Source organism: Myotis nattereri (assembly GCF_964212035.1).
Source record: "Myotis nattereri genome assembly, chromosome: 2".
NCBI classification, from domain to species: Eukaryota; Metazoa; Chordata; class Mammalia; order Chiroptera; family Vespertilionidae; genus Myotis; species Myotis nattereri.
In genome coordinates, this window is record NC_138076.1 from 84821336 (window position 1) to 84838229 (window position 16894).

At 40.1% G+C, this 16894-nt stretch overlaps 1 protein-coding gene across 3 annotated transcripts in view; it reads right to left on the reverse strand.

Moving 5' to 3' along the window:
- Positions 1-16894, reverse strand: part of ENOX1 (ecto-NOX disulfide-thiol exchanger 1) — a 593708-nt gene that overhangs the window by 462030 nt on the left and 114784 nt on the right. The window contains exon 1 of one of the 3 annotated variants that reach the window (XM_081082748.1): positions 4400-5065. The exons of 1 other annotated variant lie outside the window; for it this stretch is intronic. The gene's annotated coding sequence lies outside the window, so the exon portion shown is untranslated. Of the gene's footprint in view, positions 1-4399; positions 5066-16894 lie in introns of those variants that run through there. One more of the 3 variants, XM_081082749.1, reaches the window with a different exon arrangement.

The following is a 16894-nucleotide window of genomic DNA, read 5'->3' on the forward strand; positions in this document are numbered from 1 at the left end:
GAATCTGTCCTTTCATTTATGGCCTAAAAGTACAAATTATACTGTCAGGCCTAATGAAGCAAATATCCAATTAAAGTGTAGATCAAACACTTGCACGGGTTTAATGCCACTCTGATGGCTCCTTCTCTGGTTCTTTTCTCCCTTGGCCTTCTCACAAAGCAGCTCACAGTATCTCTGTCCAAACCTCTTCCCTTCTCTGTGACATGAAATGCTTAGCCACACACACCGAGATCCAATGACTGTGTATACACAGACGATCCCCTGGCCCATACCTCCTTCTCTGACCACTAACTCTGATCACATGCCTTTATATTACTGTCCTAGGGAATCCTGGGAGCCAGTGGAATGGAGGGAAGGGATGTAGCACATGCAACTGAGAAATGACCAACTTAGATTTCTGTCCTTTTCCAACTTTTCCATTTCCACTATTCCACTACTTGCAAGCTGGGGAGAGAACTGACCTATTCCAGAAGGCATTTAGTCATTTGCTGTATAATATCCTGGATAGCCTGCTCTTTTGTGGGGTAGGGGCTACTAGGAGTGGGGGGAGTTCTCCAAGGCAGCAATCTAGCTTTGACTGAAAGATATCTGTAACTTCTTTGTATTTTCTCTCTTTTCTATCAATCCTGTTGCCAAGTCCAATCCCTTCTCCCTCTTCCTTCCTCCTCTTCAGTCCTTGCCATGTGCCAGCCTTCCTCCTCCTCAGAGTTACTTTATAAGTCACAGCAAGAATCATCTCCTCCAAATGTCATTTTGATCACGTCACTTGTTGTCAAATGCTCCAAATGTTTCTTCTTAAATTTCTACCCCGGATCTAAAAGTCCACCAGCTGACTCCCTTCTGTGTTTCCCTGACTTTCTCCCTCCTGGCGTGTGCCTGCCCCCTTGCTCACCCGTCTGCTGAGCCCACACTGCTCTCCAGACTATAACAAATTCCTTTTCCCATTATTCCCCCTAACAGGTGCCTGCTCTCCTTCAAATCTCCACTCAAAACAGATATCCCTTAACACAGAAAATGACCCTGTTCATTTTTCACTGGAAAAAGTAAACAACTGATGGGTTTCCTTGATCCAAATAACGAATTCACCACGATTTTTCACCGTTCCTAATTCAGATCATAAAGCAGGGTTCATCTACAGCTCACACCCAGGAAATCCTGGGGCAAAAAGTAGGTAATTACCTGAGTAAACACTACCTTAATTTCACTTTAAAGCACCCTATTTTTACCATTCTTAGTAAAGTCTCATATGAGGAACCTCCCCCCAATTTAACCTTTCTTCTTACAAATCCTTGTAAGCCTATCACACAAGTGTAATGCATGCATACCACAACACATTTCACATTGTGCTTTATTATGCATGTTACATATAGTTATGGACATATTTTTGGAAAGTTGTTTTTTAAATATTAAATAATCATTAAATGGATAAAGTAATACTTTGCTCCTTACAAAATAGTGAGAAGTCATTCTAGCACTTTTTGCAAGTATTTGCCATTATAATCAGGATTGTGGGCAAAAAGAATGCCAATGTTTTCAACCATCACTGGAAAAATATAACTTTTTAAAAATTAAGACTCTAAAGTTCACCTGCATTAATCAATTGCTAATGCAAACTGGGACTATTTTCTAGGATTTGGGTGGCTTAACATCATCAACACATGTCACAAGCTTCATTCAAATTATTCAGTGCATACCATGCATTACTCTGAACCTCGCAGAAGATAAAACAAGAACAGGCAATGAGAGTGAAAAACAAAAGGGAAAATGAACCACAGAGACGAGACCTCAGGCTAACAGTATACAACCCTTGAGGGGGTTTTAAGGACATATTAGAGGCCTGAAAAATGAGAACAAATCAACAGGCCCATTAACTGAGCGGTGAATTAAAGCACCATTATTTCCCATTTCAGCCTGAATACGGAGGGCACCAAAGGACCACTCTCTGTCCCCTCGGCAGAGGAGAGCTTTCTCTATGAATAGTCCCAAGTGCCTCTCTTCTTTTCCAGTTGACTTTTTCCTAACTCTTCTCCCAAAACATTATTACTAACTTCTCTAGGAGTATGTCAAAGGGACAGCAGGAAAATAATCAATTACAGATTCAAAACAGAAGCTATATTCCCCATTAATTTCAACTTCTTTTACTTACATTTAAAAAATGAAGTTTGCTATCTTTATATGAATTGTCCTTTTCTTTATCTTAATTCTTAGGATAAAATAGTACAATACAACCTGTAGGTAATTCATAAATAGCCTCCATGTAGACTATATTTTACAGTTGTATACATGTTATTATCTCATCTCATGAAAACAGAGCTGAAAGCAGCTCTCTCCAAACCTGGAATAAGCCGGTCAGAGAAAGACAAGGATCACATGATCTCACTCATATGTGGAATCTAATGAACAAAATAAACTGATGAACAAAATAGATCCAGAGCCATAGAAGCATGGAACAGACTGTGGAATCTCAGAGGGAAGACGGGGGTGGGTGGGTGGGAAGAGATCAACCAAAGAACGTGTATGCATAACCCATGGACACAGACAATAGGGTGGTGAAGGCCTGGGGTGGGGATGGGGGTTGCGGTGGGGAGGTGGTGCGGGGTGGAGGAGGTCAATGGGGAAAAAGGGGGACATTTGTAATACTCCCATCAATAAAGATATTTTTTAATGTAAACATTAGAAAAAAAGAAAATAATAAAAATGTAAGAGAATACTACTACTAATAATAATAATTTTAAAAGGTCTGGAAAATCTAGTATGATCACACAGGAGACTTTTTTAAAAAAGTTTGTATTAATACCAATTTATTCGTTGCAACTGTTAAATGATGGTAAGCCCAGAGGTTAACTGCTTTCACCTCTTTACATAATTATTTTGGACTCTGGTTCTACATCTGGAAATCACTGCTTCCCAACTGGTATCTACTGGCACATTCTGTGCTCTGAACTGGCTCCAGGTTTCTAGGAGATATTGACACCCTCAGCCCCAGGGAACCCAGGCTGGGGCAGCTGGCACTTCTGGACAGGTCCTCTCACCTAGAAGCCTTATTTTTTTATCGTCTCTACAGAAAAAATAATACAGTCTCCATTCTCCCGTGGGAGGGAAGAGAGGCAGTTACCTGTGTGCATGCAGTTGGAAAGCAGATCTGAACTTTCAACCACTACTCCTAATTTTAATCCAAGGGGTTCTTGTTGCTGAAAATTCCTGAGCCTTGCCGAGCTCATCAGTGCAAACTGGGCTGTTTCTTCCCTGCTCCGCCAAATTAAAGTTCCACTTTCCCAGGCCAGCTCTAAGCTACCAGCTATACCCCAGACTTCAAAGTGTTATAGGTTGTTGCCTCATTTCTTTGTTCTTCTAGGTGTGTACCTTTTAAAAAAAATCCCTTAAACGTGATTTTAATGGATTTTTGGGAATGGCCAGAAACTAAAACATGCATTCACCTTTAACCTGAAACCAACAGTCACACTTCATTCTTTTAAACTGACATTGAAATAAGAAGTACTCATTTTTTTTTTCAACAGTAAAAAAGGCCCAATATTCAGGAGAAACAAGATCTGAGAAAAATAGCAATTGGAGGATTTAAGTGAAACTGAATTTAATAATTGCATGGCCTTATAATCTAGTGTATCTAATTGTCCTAACAATGCACAGGGCATTATGGGAAGTAAAACTATGTCCTTATTTCAGAACAGCCTCTAAGAATTCTCAAATTGATAATTATCCTAAAAAAGGAGTATTCAGAGGAAAAAAAAACATAGGCAAAACAGTGAAATGGTAAGAGGCACATTCATGGGAGAAAAAATGGCTAAAACTCAGTTTTCAAAAATAAATGGTACAGACATTTCTTCTTCAGAGTTTGCATAATGTGTATTAGATATAAAATGATCAATTGATTGAGGAATAAAATTTATTTTCTGCAGACTAAGGGTGCTGGCATATGATTAATAAAAAAAAGCCCTCCTGCTTTAAGTCTGTATTCTCTCTCTCTTTTTTTCCCACCATAGTGGGTCATTAAGATTTTGAAATAGTTTTTTTTAAAAATACCAGTTTAGTTCACTACAAACTTGTGAAAAGAGATATAGTAAGATGTTGCATTTTTCAGTGATCTCAGGTTTTTATGTTATATCCCTATAGAGACTGAAAACACCATCACTATTGAAATAACTGCAGGTAAAACAATGTTGTTATTGTGCACCTGCAACTCTATAGTCCCTAACACCATTTAACCACTAAAATGATTATCTTCATAACATGGTTTTTTATAATGCACAGTTTTAAGAAATCTACTATTACCTTAGGCAAAACTGACTCTAAATTGGATAGATATAGATATGAAAGGCAGAATTCCAAGGAGAATATTGTGCCTGTTCAAAAAATGGGACGGCACAATGAAGAGACAAACCTGTCGGCCCCAGCATGTCCGGGTAGGAGGCTGGTGGGAGTTCAGTGTGGATGGGCAGTGGGAGGCATCTGAATGCAGAAGCTCTTCAAAGCCATCTAGTGGGGAATGAATTCAAAAGAACAATGAGCCTATAACTTTGTAGACAAAGAGGAGACGCTGACGTTTTCTGAATAGGGAATAATTTCATCCAAATGATGCTTCAAAAATGTAACCTGCCAGAATAGGGCAGCAAGTTTAGTGCCCCCAAAAAAACAGTTCAGACCCTAAATAATGCAAAGATCCAAGGTCATACAAAGCTGGCCTGGATTGCCCAGCAGTAGAAATGTGAGGGAAGTCACTTCAGAGATCAGTGAAATTGCATAGTCTACATTTATGATACTGTTAGATAGGCAAGTAAAAGGAAGGACATGAATTAGCACCGACAAAGGACTTACACCGAAGGTGTTCTTAAACTAAATCCATGCTATCCTTCAGTTTTTTAATGCAAAAAATATCTACTGAATATCTACCATGTGCACGGCATATAGTCTTTTTTTCATCATTCATCTCATTATCTTATAAGCTAAATATAAAAAAATCCAGTGAATTGATTTCACAGACTGATTGATGTTCTTCTGTAAGAACAACAGATTGATTTTTTTATAGACAGCAATACTAATTCTTCCATTATGTCCTTCTCTTTCTGTGTGCATAGTCCAATCGACTTCAGGGCCAACTCAATACAAAGAGCAGAAGAAAAGCATTAAGAGAACAAGGTCCATTAGGCCCAATATTGCCTCAATTACTTTAATTCCATTATTCCTGTTCATATTACTTCTTTAATCAATATCCCCTTTCAGTTTACCCTTTTCAAAATCACAACTAATAGGATTATGGTCTTTTGAGCTCAGTGGCAATAGACTTTCATAAATATATTTCTGAATCTGTGGTTATCTCCAGATCTGCAACTGAGAAGTCTTAAATTGAATCAAGTTTTCCAGAGGCCATCTCAGGTAAAGAAGCAGAGCACTGTAATGCAATGTAGGTATTTTTACCTGTTATGTCATTTGTCACTCACTGTCCAGACAGGTCACATGTGGCTTAATGGCTTTCTAAGTTTCTTCCCTCCATGTCTGAGCCTTAGGGCAGTTTAAATAGTTTTCAAAGTGAACCTCCTTTCTGTACACAGCCCTTCTTTTTGTTTAATATAATCCTTCTACCTTCACAGACAGTTATTCTGTCCTGCAAGAGTTTCATCTGGACATTACATTAACCACCGACTCTTTCATGTGACAATCCCTCCATTCCACCTCTGTAACAGCCTTGCAAATCAAAGGAACTCTATCTCCCTCCATTGTTTTAACAAACATCAATGCAGTGTGTCTACTCTATGCAAGAAGCTGCACTTTCGGCAGAAACAGGATGCATAACAGGTAGACAGCCCTCCCCTTCAACATGTGGCAGTCCTTCCACGGGTGTTACAAAGTAACGTGTGATATAAAGAAGCATGTGGAGAGTATGAATGTGAAGAGTCCACTTACAGTTCTTCTGGAAGTCAGACAGGGTAAAAGTACTTATGAGTGGAGAAAAGTTTCATAAAGGATACGCATTTGAGTGAGATCTTGAAGGATGGGAAGATTGTGAAAATGGAAGCTAAGGGGGAAAGGAACTGTGTGTGAGAAACAAAGAGGACACTCTAGCTTGAGGAAAGAAAAAACCTCTGAGATCTTCATGTGTTAAGTTAGTAAAGAAGGCCTGACTTCCCTTTAGCAGCAGCAAGATCTGGGAGCAACTAGGCAGAAAACAAGCAGTCTTGAACACAGTCGGGCTGCTGGCAGCATGCAAGATGAACCGATTGTGAACCTGGCAACTGCAATCTGTAGACATGAGATAAAAAGGAAGACTCAACAATTCGTAAGGGGGCCTCCAAGATTTGATTCCTCTTTCCTCCCCCATAGAGCCTCATCCAGCCCAACATCCTCCTCCAACTTCATGCTCCAATATCACCCCAACATCAAGGTGTACACAAATACACCCAGATCCCTCCTGCCTCCCTGCCAAGACGCCTACCCTCTATCTCCTTTGAAATGTTCTCTGTCCACCACACTGGTTCACCTGGCAATGTCCTATTCCTTCTGATCTCCACTCAAGTGCCATCTTCTCTATAAAGCGTTTCCTGACTCCCCCAAGCCAACACAGCTGTTCTTCTTCCTATGTGTAAAGAATACTTAATATATAGCTCATCACTGCAACCATTTTTGCACGATCACCTCCCACCTTTAAAATATAACATCCTCAATGTTACCTCCAGAGCAATTTTTAGTACATGTGAGAAGGATAATACATGAATGAATTGATGAATGAATGAACAAATAATAAAAAAAAGAATGCACAAATGAAGAAACTGTATGGTAGAACAAACAAAAAAAAAGGAAAGAAAAACCTGGTCATAGATGAACAGGAAAAGGGGAGTAAAAATATGAAAGCACTATAGAAACTTGACACAGAATTCAGTGATAACTAAATATAGAGGTAGTAAGAGATGGAGGAGAATGCAAGCTTCTGAGCTCTCTGCCAGAAGCCCACTGCTCTTCTTCATTAATTCTATATTATCAGTTTAAAACCACTGAACATAAGCCCTGTCCAGGTAGTTCAGTTGGTTAGAACCTCATCCTGATACGCCAGGGTTTGATCTTTGGTCAGGCACATGCAAGAGTAAATCAATGAATGTGTGGATAGGTGAAAAACAAATCAATGTTTCTCTCTATCTCCTTTCCTCTCTCCCTAAAATCAATAAATATATTTTTTTAAAGCACTGAACATAAACACATGGGTTTTAAAGAAACAAAGAAGAAACCATCAAGAGATAGAAGCAGAAGAAGACCCCAGAGAGAACAAACACCAAGATTCTTGGAGAACGCAAAACAAAAGTGGACAACAACACATTAGTTTTCAAGAAATTAGAGGTTTTATTTTTGGTTAGTTTTCTCTTTAATAATAGAGAAGTATTAGTTACACATAAAATAGCCTACTTATTAAGATAATATTTATTAGACTGTTATGATTATAGTAGTGCACACGTTAGAGTACTTAGCAGGATATTTAAGGACCATTTAAGGACCGGAATGCAATTGATCACTTAACTCTGCATATAATTTTCAAAGAGCTATTCCACCATAGCTCTGGTTTGGTCATAAATTAATTGTTTCATTTTTAATAAAGCCCTAGACATTCTCACAAACCAAACAAGGAGATTCACATGGAAAGTTACAGAAGGCCTCTAAGAGAGGGTAGTAAGCTCTTGAACAAAATGGCAAAGAAAAGTAAGCAGTGGAGGCACGGGGGTGAGGTCAAATATCTGTATACGGCATTTGGTAGAACTGCACTTTGGCGCATCACACACTCCATAAATGTGTCACTTGATTTACCGATTTTTTTAGGACTAATGTTGGCATGGAAAATGAATTTTTATTTTCATATTCACTTTCTACTCCCTGCCATCATCTTATAAATCCAGTGCTGTCTAGACCAATGATATTAATTGGCAATACGACAGCCTGAAGTCCCACCCCTAGGAATAAGAAAGCTCCTGTGGGGTTGGGAAGCCTGTAAGTCAATTATTCCAGCCCCTGCTGTTCAGCCTCCGGGAGGCCAGGGCCTGAACTACACAGTCAATATCCAGACTTTAGTCTGTCTACACTAACCCAGGGACTCTAATGAACTCACCGGGTTCTTAAAGATGCTAGCTTCACTTCCAGAAGGAAATCTGTCACTGGCCTTTGCCTTCTCTCAGGGGAAGGCTTCCTTTTGGAATAATAAAGTAATTAGTTCTTGGAAGTCAGAGTAGACATTTTCTTAAATCTTTCCCCTTACAGAAAATAAGGGTTTTCTAAATGAACATCTCTAAAGAATGGGTCATTCAAGTGCTACCTTGAGATCAGTATCCTCATCTTTTATCAACACTCAAATCTAAACATTCAAAAGATATAACTTCTAATAATTTTGCACTAAAGAAGCATAGAGCAGAGCGAAGATGCCACTCCAGTAGATCCGTTTCAGGACAGTATTTATAGATTAGAGCCAGGGAACAAAACGTTAAATTTAATAAGTGCAAAGCGATGCAGCTGGAAAGAAAGAATGGCCTGCCTAAGTGTGATTTAAATGGCATTGAATTAGCTGGAAAGATATCTTGATGTACTGATAGAGCAGCATGTAAATTGGCAATTCAGCCTGAGATGCCAACAGAAAAAGCATGTCTTGCTCCCACGGAGGGAGGGCTATATTTTATAAAAATGCTACTGATTACTGCTTTTTTAAAAACCTTATCACATTTTAATGTTGTTTCACTTGGACTATCCTGAAAATAAGAGTTTACTGAGGACAAAGGTCAGCAAAATCCCTAGGCTCACCTCTAGTCACTGCACTTTGCTTTTAAAATAAAATTTTACCATGGCCATTGTAGTCTTTGCCATTCAACCAATAATTCACCAACAGGTACTGTGTTAATTTCCTTAGGGGAAACCAAAAGAAATTAAGTCTCCTTTCCTGGTACAGAGAGTGTGATGGGCTGAATTGTGTACTCCAAAAAGATGTTGAAGTCCTAATTTTTCACAGATGTAAATGTGACTTTATTTAGAAATTGAATCTTTGCAGATGGTCCAGTTATGATGAGATCATTACAATGGTCCCTGATCCAACATAACAGGTGGCCTTATAAAAAGTGGAAATTTGAACACAGAGACAGACAGACATAAAAGGAATTCTATGTGAAGATACAGGGAAAAGGTGGTCATCTAAGACCAGGAATACTGAGGCTGTCAGCAGTGAGGAGAAGGCGTGGAATGGATTTTCCCTCACAGCTCCTCAAAGGAACCAACCCCGCTAACACGTTGGTCTAGCCTCCAGAACCATGAGCTAAGTGTCTGATCTTTAAGCCGCCCAGTTCATGCTACTTTGCAATAGTCACCAGAGTAGGTCACAAAAGAAGTGAGACCAATGACAAAACTGCCATGGTCAACAGAACTCCATAGGTGGATCTAGCTACAGATGCTTTAGCTCAGTGAATGGGGCCAGGTCCAGTCGCTGGACCACAGATCACCACCTTCTATATCAGTTCAATCAAAGAAAATAATGGTTCATGTTCTTTACAAAGGCTGACCCAATGGGGACTGTTTAATCCTCTAAAAAATGATTAGAAAGAAACAGAAGCAATAAAGGTTAATGGAAAATTAATCCCGGCGACCTACTTGGGCAAATCAAAGTTGTAAGAGATGCGTTTATTTAGAAAGAAGATGCAAAGAATATTTAGAACAGCAACTTCAGATAAGGGGACAGAGATAAGACTTTAATTAAAAGAGTCTTCAGTATTCACATATTTACATAAATGCTGAAAAGATAAAAGCCTGATAAGGTAATAAAGATGAACAACAGTAATAATTCCATGTTAACCCTGTAGAAGATGGTAAGAGATTTCAGGTGACCATCCTGACTCTTTACTGGCTGTTTACAGAAGCCCTGTTGCAGGTACTTTGTCGATGCTCCCAGCTGCACATTAGTTCACTGAGATCACCTATGACAGGCCCTCTGCGCCCCAGGAGTAAATGAGTAAAACACATAAGGAGAATGATGACAATGGTATCATTAAGCTGACTCACTTCTCATGCAGTGACAAACATCCTGCCATTAGTCCTGCTCATCACTTGCCATACACACCATCCTTTCACCTGTGCCTGGCGAGCTTTCTCTCTTCCACGTGTTATAAATATGGTACAAAGCTGGCTGCAAAGGGCCTACAAAGATAAAAGCCATCTTGTTAGAAAAAACTTCAAACATCAAATTCAGAGAGTTGTTTGAACGTATGTAAGCAGATGCAAGGTTTTGCCTGCCAAGTGCCAGCTGAGCATTGCCCTTTCCTATTTCCAGCCATTCCAACTCACTGCCCTTGAAGAAGGTTTTCACATGGTGCTAACCTGGTAACAATCAATAAATGTGAAGGTCTCATCATAAACACAGCCCTGGAGCTGTCAATCTTCCAAAGAATATTTCTGCTTTAAAAGTCGCCCTTGTTGCTGAAGTAGCTACACCAGGGCCAGGGCCAGGGCCTCCCAAATCTGAGAAAGCCTAAATAAATAAAACTGTACGTTAATTAAGGGCAGTATAACCTAAACTATCATTCAAAAGAAGTTTGAGGAGCTGGCCAGTATAGGAGTATTATTTTTAAGTGAGGGAAAGTCTTCTTGCAAATTTCTAAATTGAAATGAAATTTAGAGACTTCTAGGTTTTCTCTCAGAAAATCAGTTGTGTTACAAACGACAAAAATACATCTCGATATTTTCACAGAATAAACCCCAACTTTATTTTCTAGGAAGTTTTTTGAAACTTTGTTACTCAGGCCAGGCACATGGACCAGCACCATGAGCATCACCAGAGCTGAAGCGCTGAAGCTGAGGGCCCACCAGAGACCAACTACAATGAATCTGCACTTGAACAAGATCTGGAGGTGATTCCTATGCACATTATAACCCTCCCGCAAGGATGTGTTTTTCATTGTTTTTAGAGGGAGAAAGGAAGGGAGAGAGAGACACACACACACAACACACACATCAATCGGTTGCCTGCCACACACACCCCGACTGGGGATTGAACCCGCAACCTAGGTGTTTGCTGTGACCAGGAATCAAACCTGCAACCTTTCAGTGTATAGGACGACGCTCCAACCAATTGAGCTACTGGGACAGGGCTGAGAAGTGCCTTATGCATCTGGCCAGAATCACACGTAGTAGGTTGCCTGAAGCTTTAAGACCCTGGTGTCCAGGAGTTTATGAAGTCACAATCCCTTTATTATAGTTGCATGAATCTGGGGACATACTAAACTTCCCAAAAGCCACTTAATGCTGGCTAAATCAACTTCTCTTTTCCAGAACGTGCAGGCTGATTATAAACTGACATCTAAAAGCATAGCTGATTCTAGAAGAATTTTGTTTTACACTCAAAAGACCAGCATCACAGGCTATGCATTCATTCCATAGCAGTTAGTGGACAACTACCTAGGTATTCCATAATAACCAGCATTGTGCAAAGAGCTCCAAGTCTGGTGGAGGACAGACATTACAACATGGAATGGTAGCTCCAATAGGGAACGGTCAGCACAGGAAGCCAGGGTGCAGAGGAGGGCACTCTGGGAAAGCACCTGACCCAGACCTGGAATGCTGGGGAAGGCTTCCTGAGCTGAGCTTGATTAAAAGAAGAGTAGTTTTTCAAGCAGGAGCCCACCTACAGGCACAGTGAGTGTGCTGTTGGGTTAGGCCAGACACCCAGAGCAGCAATGAAAGAGTCAACTGCCTTATTTAGAAAAAATATTGGATCATGGTTTTCCAGATTTTTTTCAACTGCTTTGAATATTTGCATGCACAAGCTGTAAATGCGGCAGCCCTTAGGAACATTTTTTTCCCCTTTCAACTCGCCTACCTGTAGACAAGGGGGAATGGCAAACATCAAATGCAGGAAGCACTGACTCAGAAGTCTGCTGAACACTGCAAGGGGTCAGGCATAACAGAACTGTGCCTCCACATTTGCTATTTTATCACATAGAGTGTCAATGAAACTGCAACCAGCATAAAGAGAATCGCATTAAACTTAATACAAAAGTTAGGGAAATGTCTTCAGTAAGGGACACTGGCTATTTGGCAGGTGTACCGCTGAGAGCAACTGAAGGCTCTCTGTGTCACCACCGGGTCCACTCCCCTTTCTGTGCCTGTCTCTTCTCCCTGCATTTAAATAGTTCTTATCCTGCCTCCTTCCTCCTCACTTTTGTAATTTTTCTGACTCATTTTCCTTCTCCCTTACTACTTCCAAGTGCCCTCTCGTCTCTAATTCAACTCTCCTCTCTCCCCTTTCAATCTGCCTGCTATTTTACACCCTCCCTTTGTGAGAAGCAGGAAATAGGAAGAGAAGCAAGGACAATCAAACATTTTTCTACTTTTCCGCCCTTGATCCCATTTAACTTTTCTCCCCGCATGCCTATTCCCCACTTCCTTGCTCTCTTTCCTTCCCTAGAGTTGAGTCTCTGTTATCAGCTCTCCCAAACACAGAACTCAGCAATGTCAGAAAAGTTGCTGGACTCCTCTACTGTTCCATTGTCATACTTGGAGTTCTCAGATTCTCCTAACCTGGTGCCAACTCAACAACTGAGAGGATAAATACTCCTTTAAAAAAATGTACTAAGCTAGATGTATGTATTTCTTCATTCCCATTTCTTAGCATGCTTTAAAAAGCAGGATAATTCTCGAATGTTCAGCCACTGTGCTCAAAGGGTACAAAGATGTAAAATATATTAGGCAACAAGATTTGATTTTACCCCCAGTTTCCCCTAAGTACATTCCCTCTAGCACACCATGAATCCTACCCTTTTGTTAGTCTTATCCCTCCTTGTGCAGATTGCCCAAACCCTCCTGGAATGACTGAAATGTGCCTCATTACCAGCCCAAGGCAAATGATTGACACAGGTCGGAGTTAGCAGGGTGCTGATTGGCAAAGACACAGGTGGCACACAAAAAGGCTCACTTAATGCCCCATGAGGAAGCCTTACACGTAGCAGCTTAATAAACATATGAAAATTATTGTAACAGAGAAAATGTCTGGTACCACTTCCCACAGGAAATGCACCTATGGAGAACTCTACGTGATGCAGGATAGTAAGAAACTAAGAAAATTCCTTGGCGAGTGGAATGGGGAAACTGAGACAGATAGCTAATTCAAACTGGCCCCATCCAGCTCCCTGACTCACCTTCCTCCTTCTCCCTTGCACAACCAGTCCCTCAAGATTTAAGCCCTCAGAACAATGAGGTTCTAATCAGCATCAAATAATCTTAGGAACAAAGCCTCAGGTCTGTTGACCACAGAGAGAGAATTTTGGTTAAGCTAACATCTGGGCCTCAGTTGTGTTTCAGTTCCAGACCCAGAAAAGCAGCAAACCCAGACAAAGTGACACCATGATTGACATCAGGACCAGCTGCAATGACTAATGACCTCCTGCCCTAGCGCTGATCAATCAATATAGACCATGACTCTAAAAGGACACACCAGGAACATTGATGAATGTTCTATTGAGATACTCCCCTGAAGACCTCCCCTAAGATTCCGGCCTTTAGAAAATGGATAAGAACCTTTAAGGCAAAGGACCCAGCACACACTCTCTCTCTCTCCAGAGCATGCCTGCACCTTTCCCCCTTCTTTCCTTAGATGTGTATCCTTCGTTTTTTTCCTCCTAAGCTCCAAGGGCCCTTCTTTTACCTCTGTAATTTGTTTCCTGAGTCCACACAGCCCAGCTGGCTCACTTCTTCTGCCTCTTTGACTTTCCTTCTGAAAGGCTAAATAAACTTCTTGCATTAGAGTTCTTGACTCTGAATTCTTTCTTTGCCGAACTCAAGAACCAAGGTCTAACACAGCTGCTACCATGAGGAGTAGGCTGTGATATGGCGATCTCACACATATGCTTAGAACTGAAGGAAAACAATTTGGTTTTCTTTAGGTATTTCACTCTTTAATTTTCAATCCCTATGTACTTTAGGGAAACTTTAGGGAAAAATTTGGTTGACTACCCTTGTATCCAAGTACCTAGATGTAGTATATGCTCCACAAATATTTGATGAAATGAATATGTTAATCAAACAATTAACTGACAACTCAATATAAGCCTAAGGCACAACACAATTAAGTAGTTGCAGGAAAATACTTCAAACACTAATAAACTTTGAAGATTTCCCCCAGATTTTTATTAATGTCACCTATTAATGTCATAGGGTCAACATGGGCTCTTGGATATAACTCGCCTCCAAGAACTAGGAAGAGAAGAGGGCTGCTTTGGGCAGGGACACTGAGCAGGCAGAGGAACAACTAATATTCTAATAGAAAATGAGAAAATAAAAAGTAGACAAAAATTCTCAAAAAAATACAGTAGCCTGGGATAAATCAATCCTTCTATTTGTTCCCATGATAGTTTGTACATACCCTATTATTACTGATGTTTTCATCACACCATTACACTTCTTCAGTGATTCCTGAGTTATGTAGAGAGTTGAGGATTTGATCATAGAACACCAAGATTTTCTAAGCAAGCGAAGAAGGCTCCAGAATGGATTTACTCCAGGAAAAGGACTGTAATCCTATCTTTGATAAGTGGAGCAGTAGACATAACAAGTGGAGCTGTGGCTGAATAGAACCCTAAATGACCTAACCTCTCTGGATTCACCTCATAATGCAGAAGCCAGGTTTTCAGGTCCCCAAAACAGGGAATGCAAGTCATTCCATAGCAATAAACCAAGAGTTTAGAGGTAGGACTAGCCCAGCTGCAGTGAGAATTTGTTATAGCTTGCTCAGAATCTATTAAAAAAACCACATATTTTATTTATTTGCTTTTAAATATATTTTTATTGATTTCAGAGAGGAAGGGAGAGGGAGAGAGAGAGATAGAAACATCAATGATGAGAGAGAATCATTGATTGGCTGCTTCCTGCATGCCCCCTACTGGGGATCAAGCCCACAAACTGGGCATGTGCCCTGACCAAGAATTGAACTGTGACCTTCTAGTTCATAGGTTGATGCTCAACCACTGAGCCATGCTGGCTGGGCTGAAGCTCTTACTTTTAAAAATGTATTTCATTTTGCATTATCAACAGAGTTCCAGAAATTGGAATTCATTTTCTTCATGTTTAAAATGTATGAGAGATTTTTTGACATTAACGTTAACATTGGATTGAGATGGTCATGCCTCCTTTTCTGGAGAGAAAAGAACTCTTTAGAAACCTATTCGATCTATCAGATAGAGAGAACTTCCTGTATTAACTTTCAACTCCATTGCCCACTCAGGCTTAAACCAGTTTTAGCAAATGCCCTGCCTCACATCTGAAAAGGAGGACTTGACCCCTTGAAGAAGAAAGTTTGATAGCTCCAGGACACATGTATTGTAATCTACAAAGTATCTTAGTAACCCATCAATGGAAAAAGAAAAAAATAACTATTGTAAAATAACCCCCAGAAACTACTCCTATCACTACACTGCATATCATGAGATCAAGCTTGTTACCATTCAGCAAATAGGGTTTTCTAATCAGAAATTGGAGAAAAGATAGTGTGGTTTAACCTCCTCCAACCTTAAATTTATTTTGAGCTTTCAAGCAATATAGTTTCCTAGCTATATAAGAACTACAGTTCTATGATTTCAGACTTGTCTGTATTTCACTATAAGTATTTCCAGGAAGAAACAAATCATTGTTTTTGCCTTCTGCATTCACTAGCTAAATTCTAGAGCTATGTTTTATACTAGGGCTTTAAAGATGGCATAGAAAAGTGTGGGAAAGGTGTCACCTCCCAAAGCCAGTTCTGTGTGCCTTCTCCCCCTGTGATTCACATGATAGTTTTTCCAGATGAAGTCCCTGTTCAGACTGTCCAGAACATCAGCATTTTTGTACTTCTTGTATTCTCATCTCAATAAGCTACTGCTTATGGGAGAATAAGAAATAAAGCCATTTCCTTCCATAATATTTGTGTGTATATATGTGTGTTCACCTCCTGTATCATTTCCAAGTTAGAACTCAAGATCAAGTAATCAAATAGTGAACTTAAAACAAGACCTAAAGAATGGAAATAAACGAATGAAGGGGTACTCCTAGCAAAAACTTCCTCTACATTAGCTGAAAAATACAATCCATTTAATCTACTTCTCGGACTCTGGGTCCAGGCAAGCTCTCCATTAAGCAGACTTTCCTGGCCTGGCCATTGTCCCATTGTCCCGTGTACCTAAAGGTTGACAGTTCAATTCCTGTCCAGGTTGCAGACTAGATTCTGGTTAAGGAGAGTGCAGGAGGCAGCCAGCCGATTGATGTTTTTATTTGAGATCTCTCTCTCTCTCTCTCTCTCTCTCTCTCTCTCTCTCTCTCTCTCTCTCTCCTCCCTCTCTCTCCAAAAGAAAAAAAAATCAATGAAAAAATAAAAACACACCAAAAACAGACCTTCCTGACAGAGAACTAGTTGACTGTCTCCACAAGAGATCACCACTGTTTTCATAGTTTACTAGGATAAAGCAATTATAGCTTCAACCATTCATGAATAAAGCCTCTTTAACATTTTAATGGGAACATTAAACTTAGCTTCACTTGGTTTGGCCTCCCTAGAAAGTCTTATCCTTAGAGAATGTTTCTTTAAAAAGCAATAATGAAATTGCAGGTCTGTCTGTGCCCCATAGGGCATGACTGGGCCGCAAACACAGACTGCTCTCTCTCCTGAACTAGCCTATATATTTTGGTAAGACTACACTTTGGTAAATGAGAGAAGGCATCTGAAGAAATACCTTCCTCTCTGCAGTATTTGTGTGCTTGTGTGTGCTCACTCATTTTATATCTGACTTGTCTCCTAATTCGCTTTTTAGGTTATACACAGCTTTGAGTACAATGTGTGACTCCATAAACGTTAAATCATACTTTTCTGCTGTTTTCCCTTAATCATCTTCTACTGCCTCTG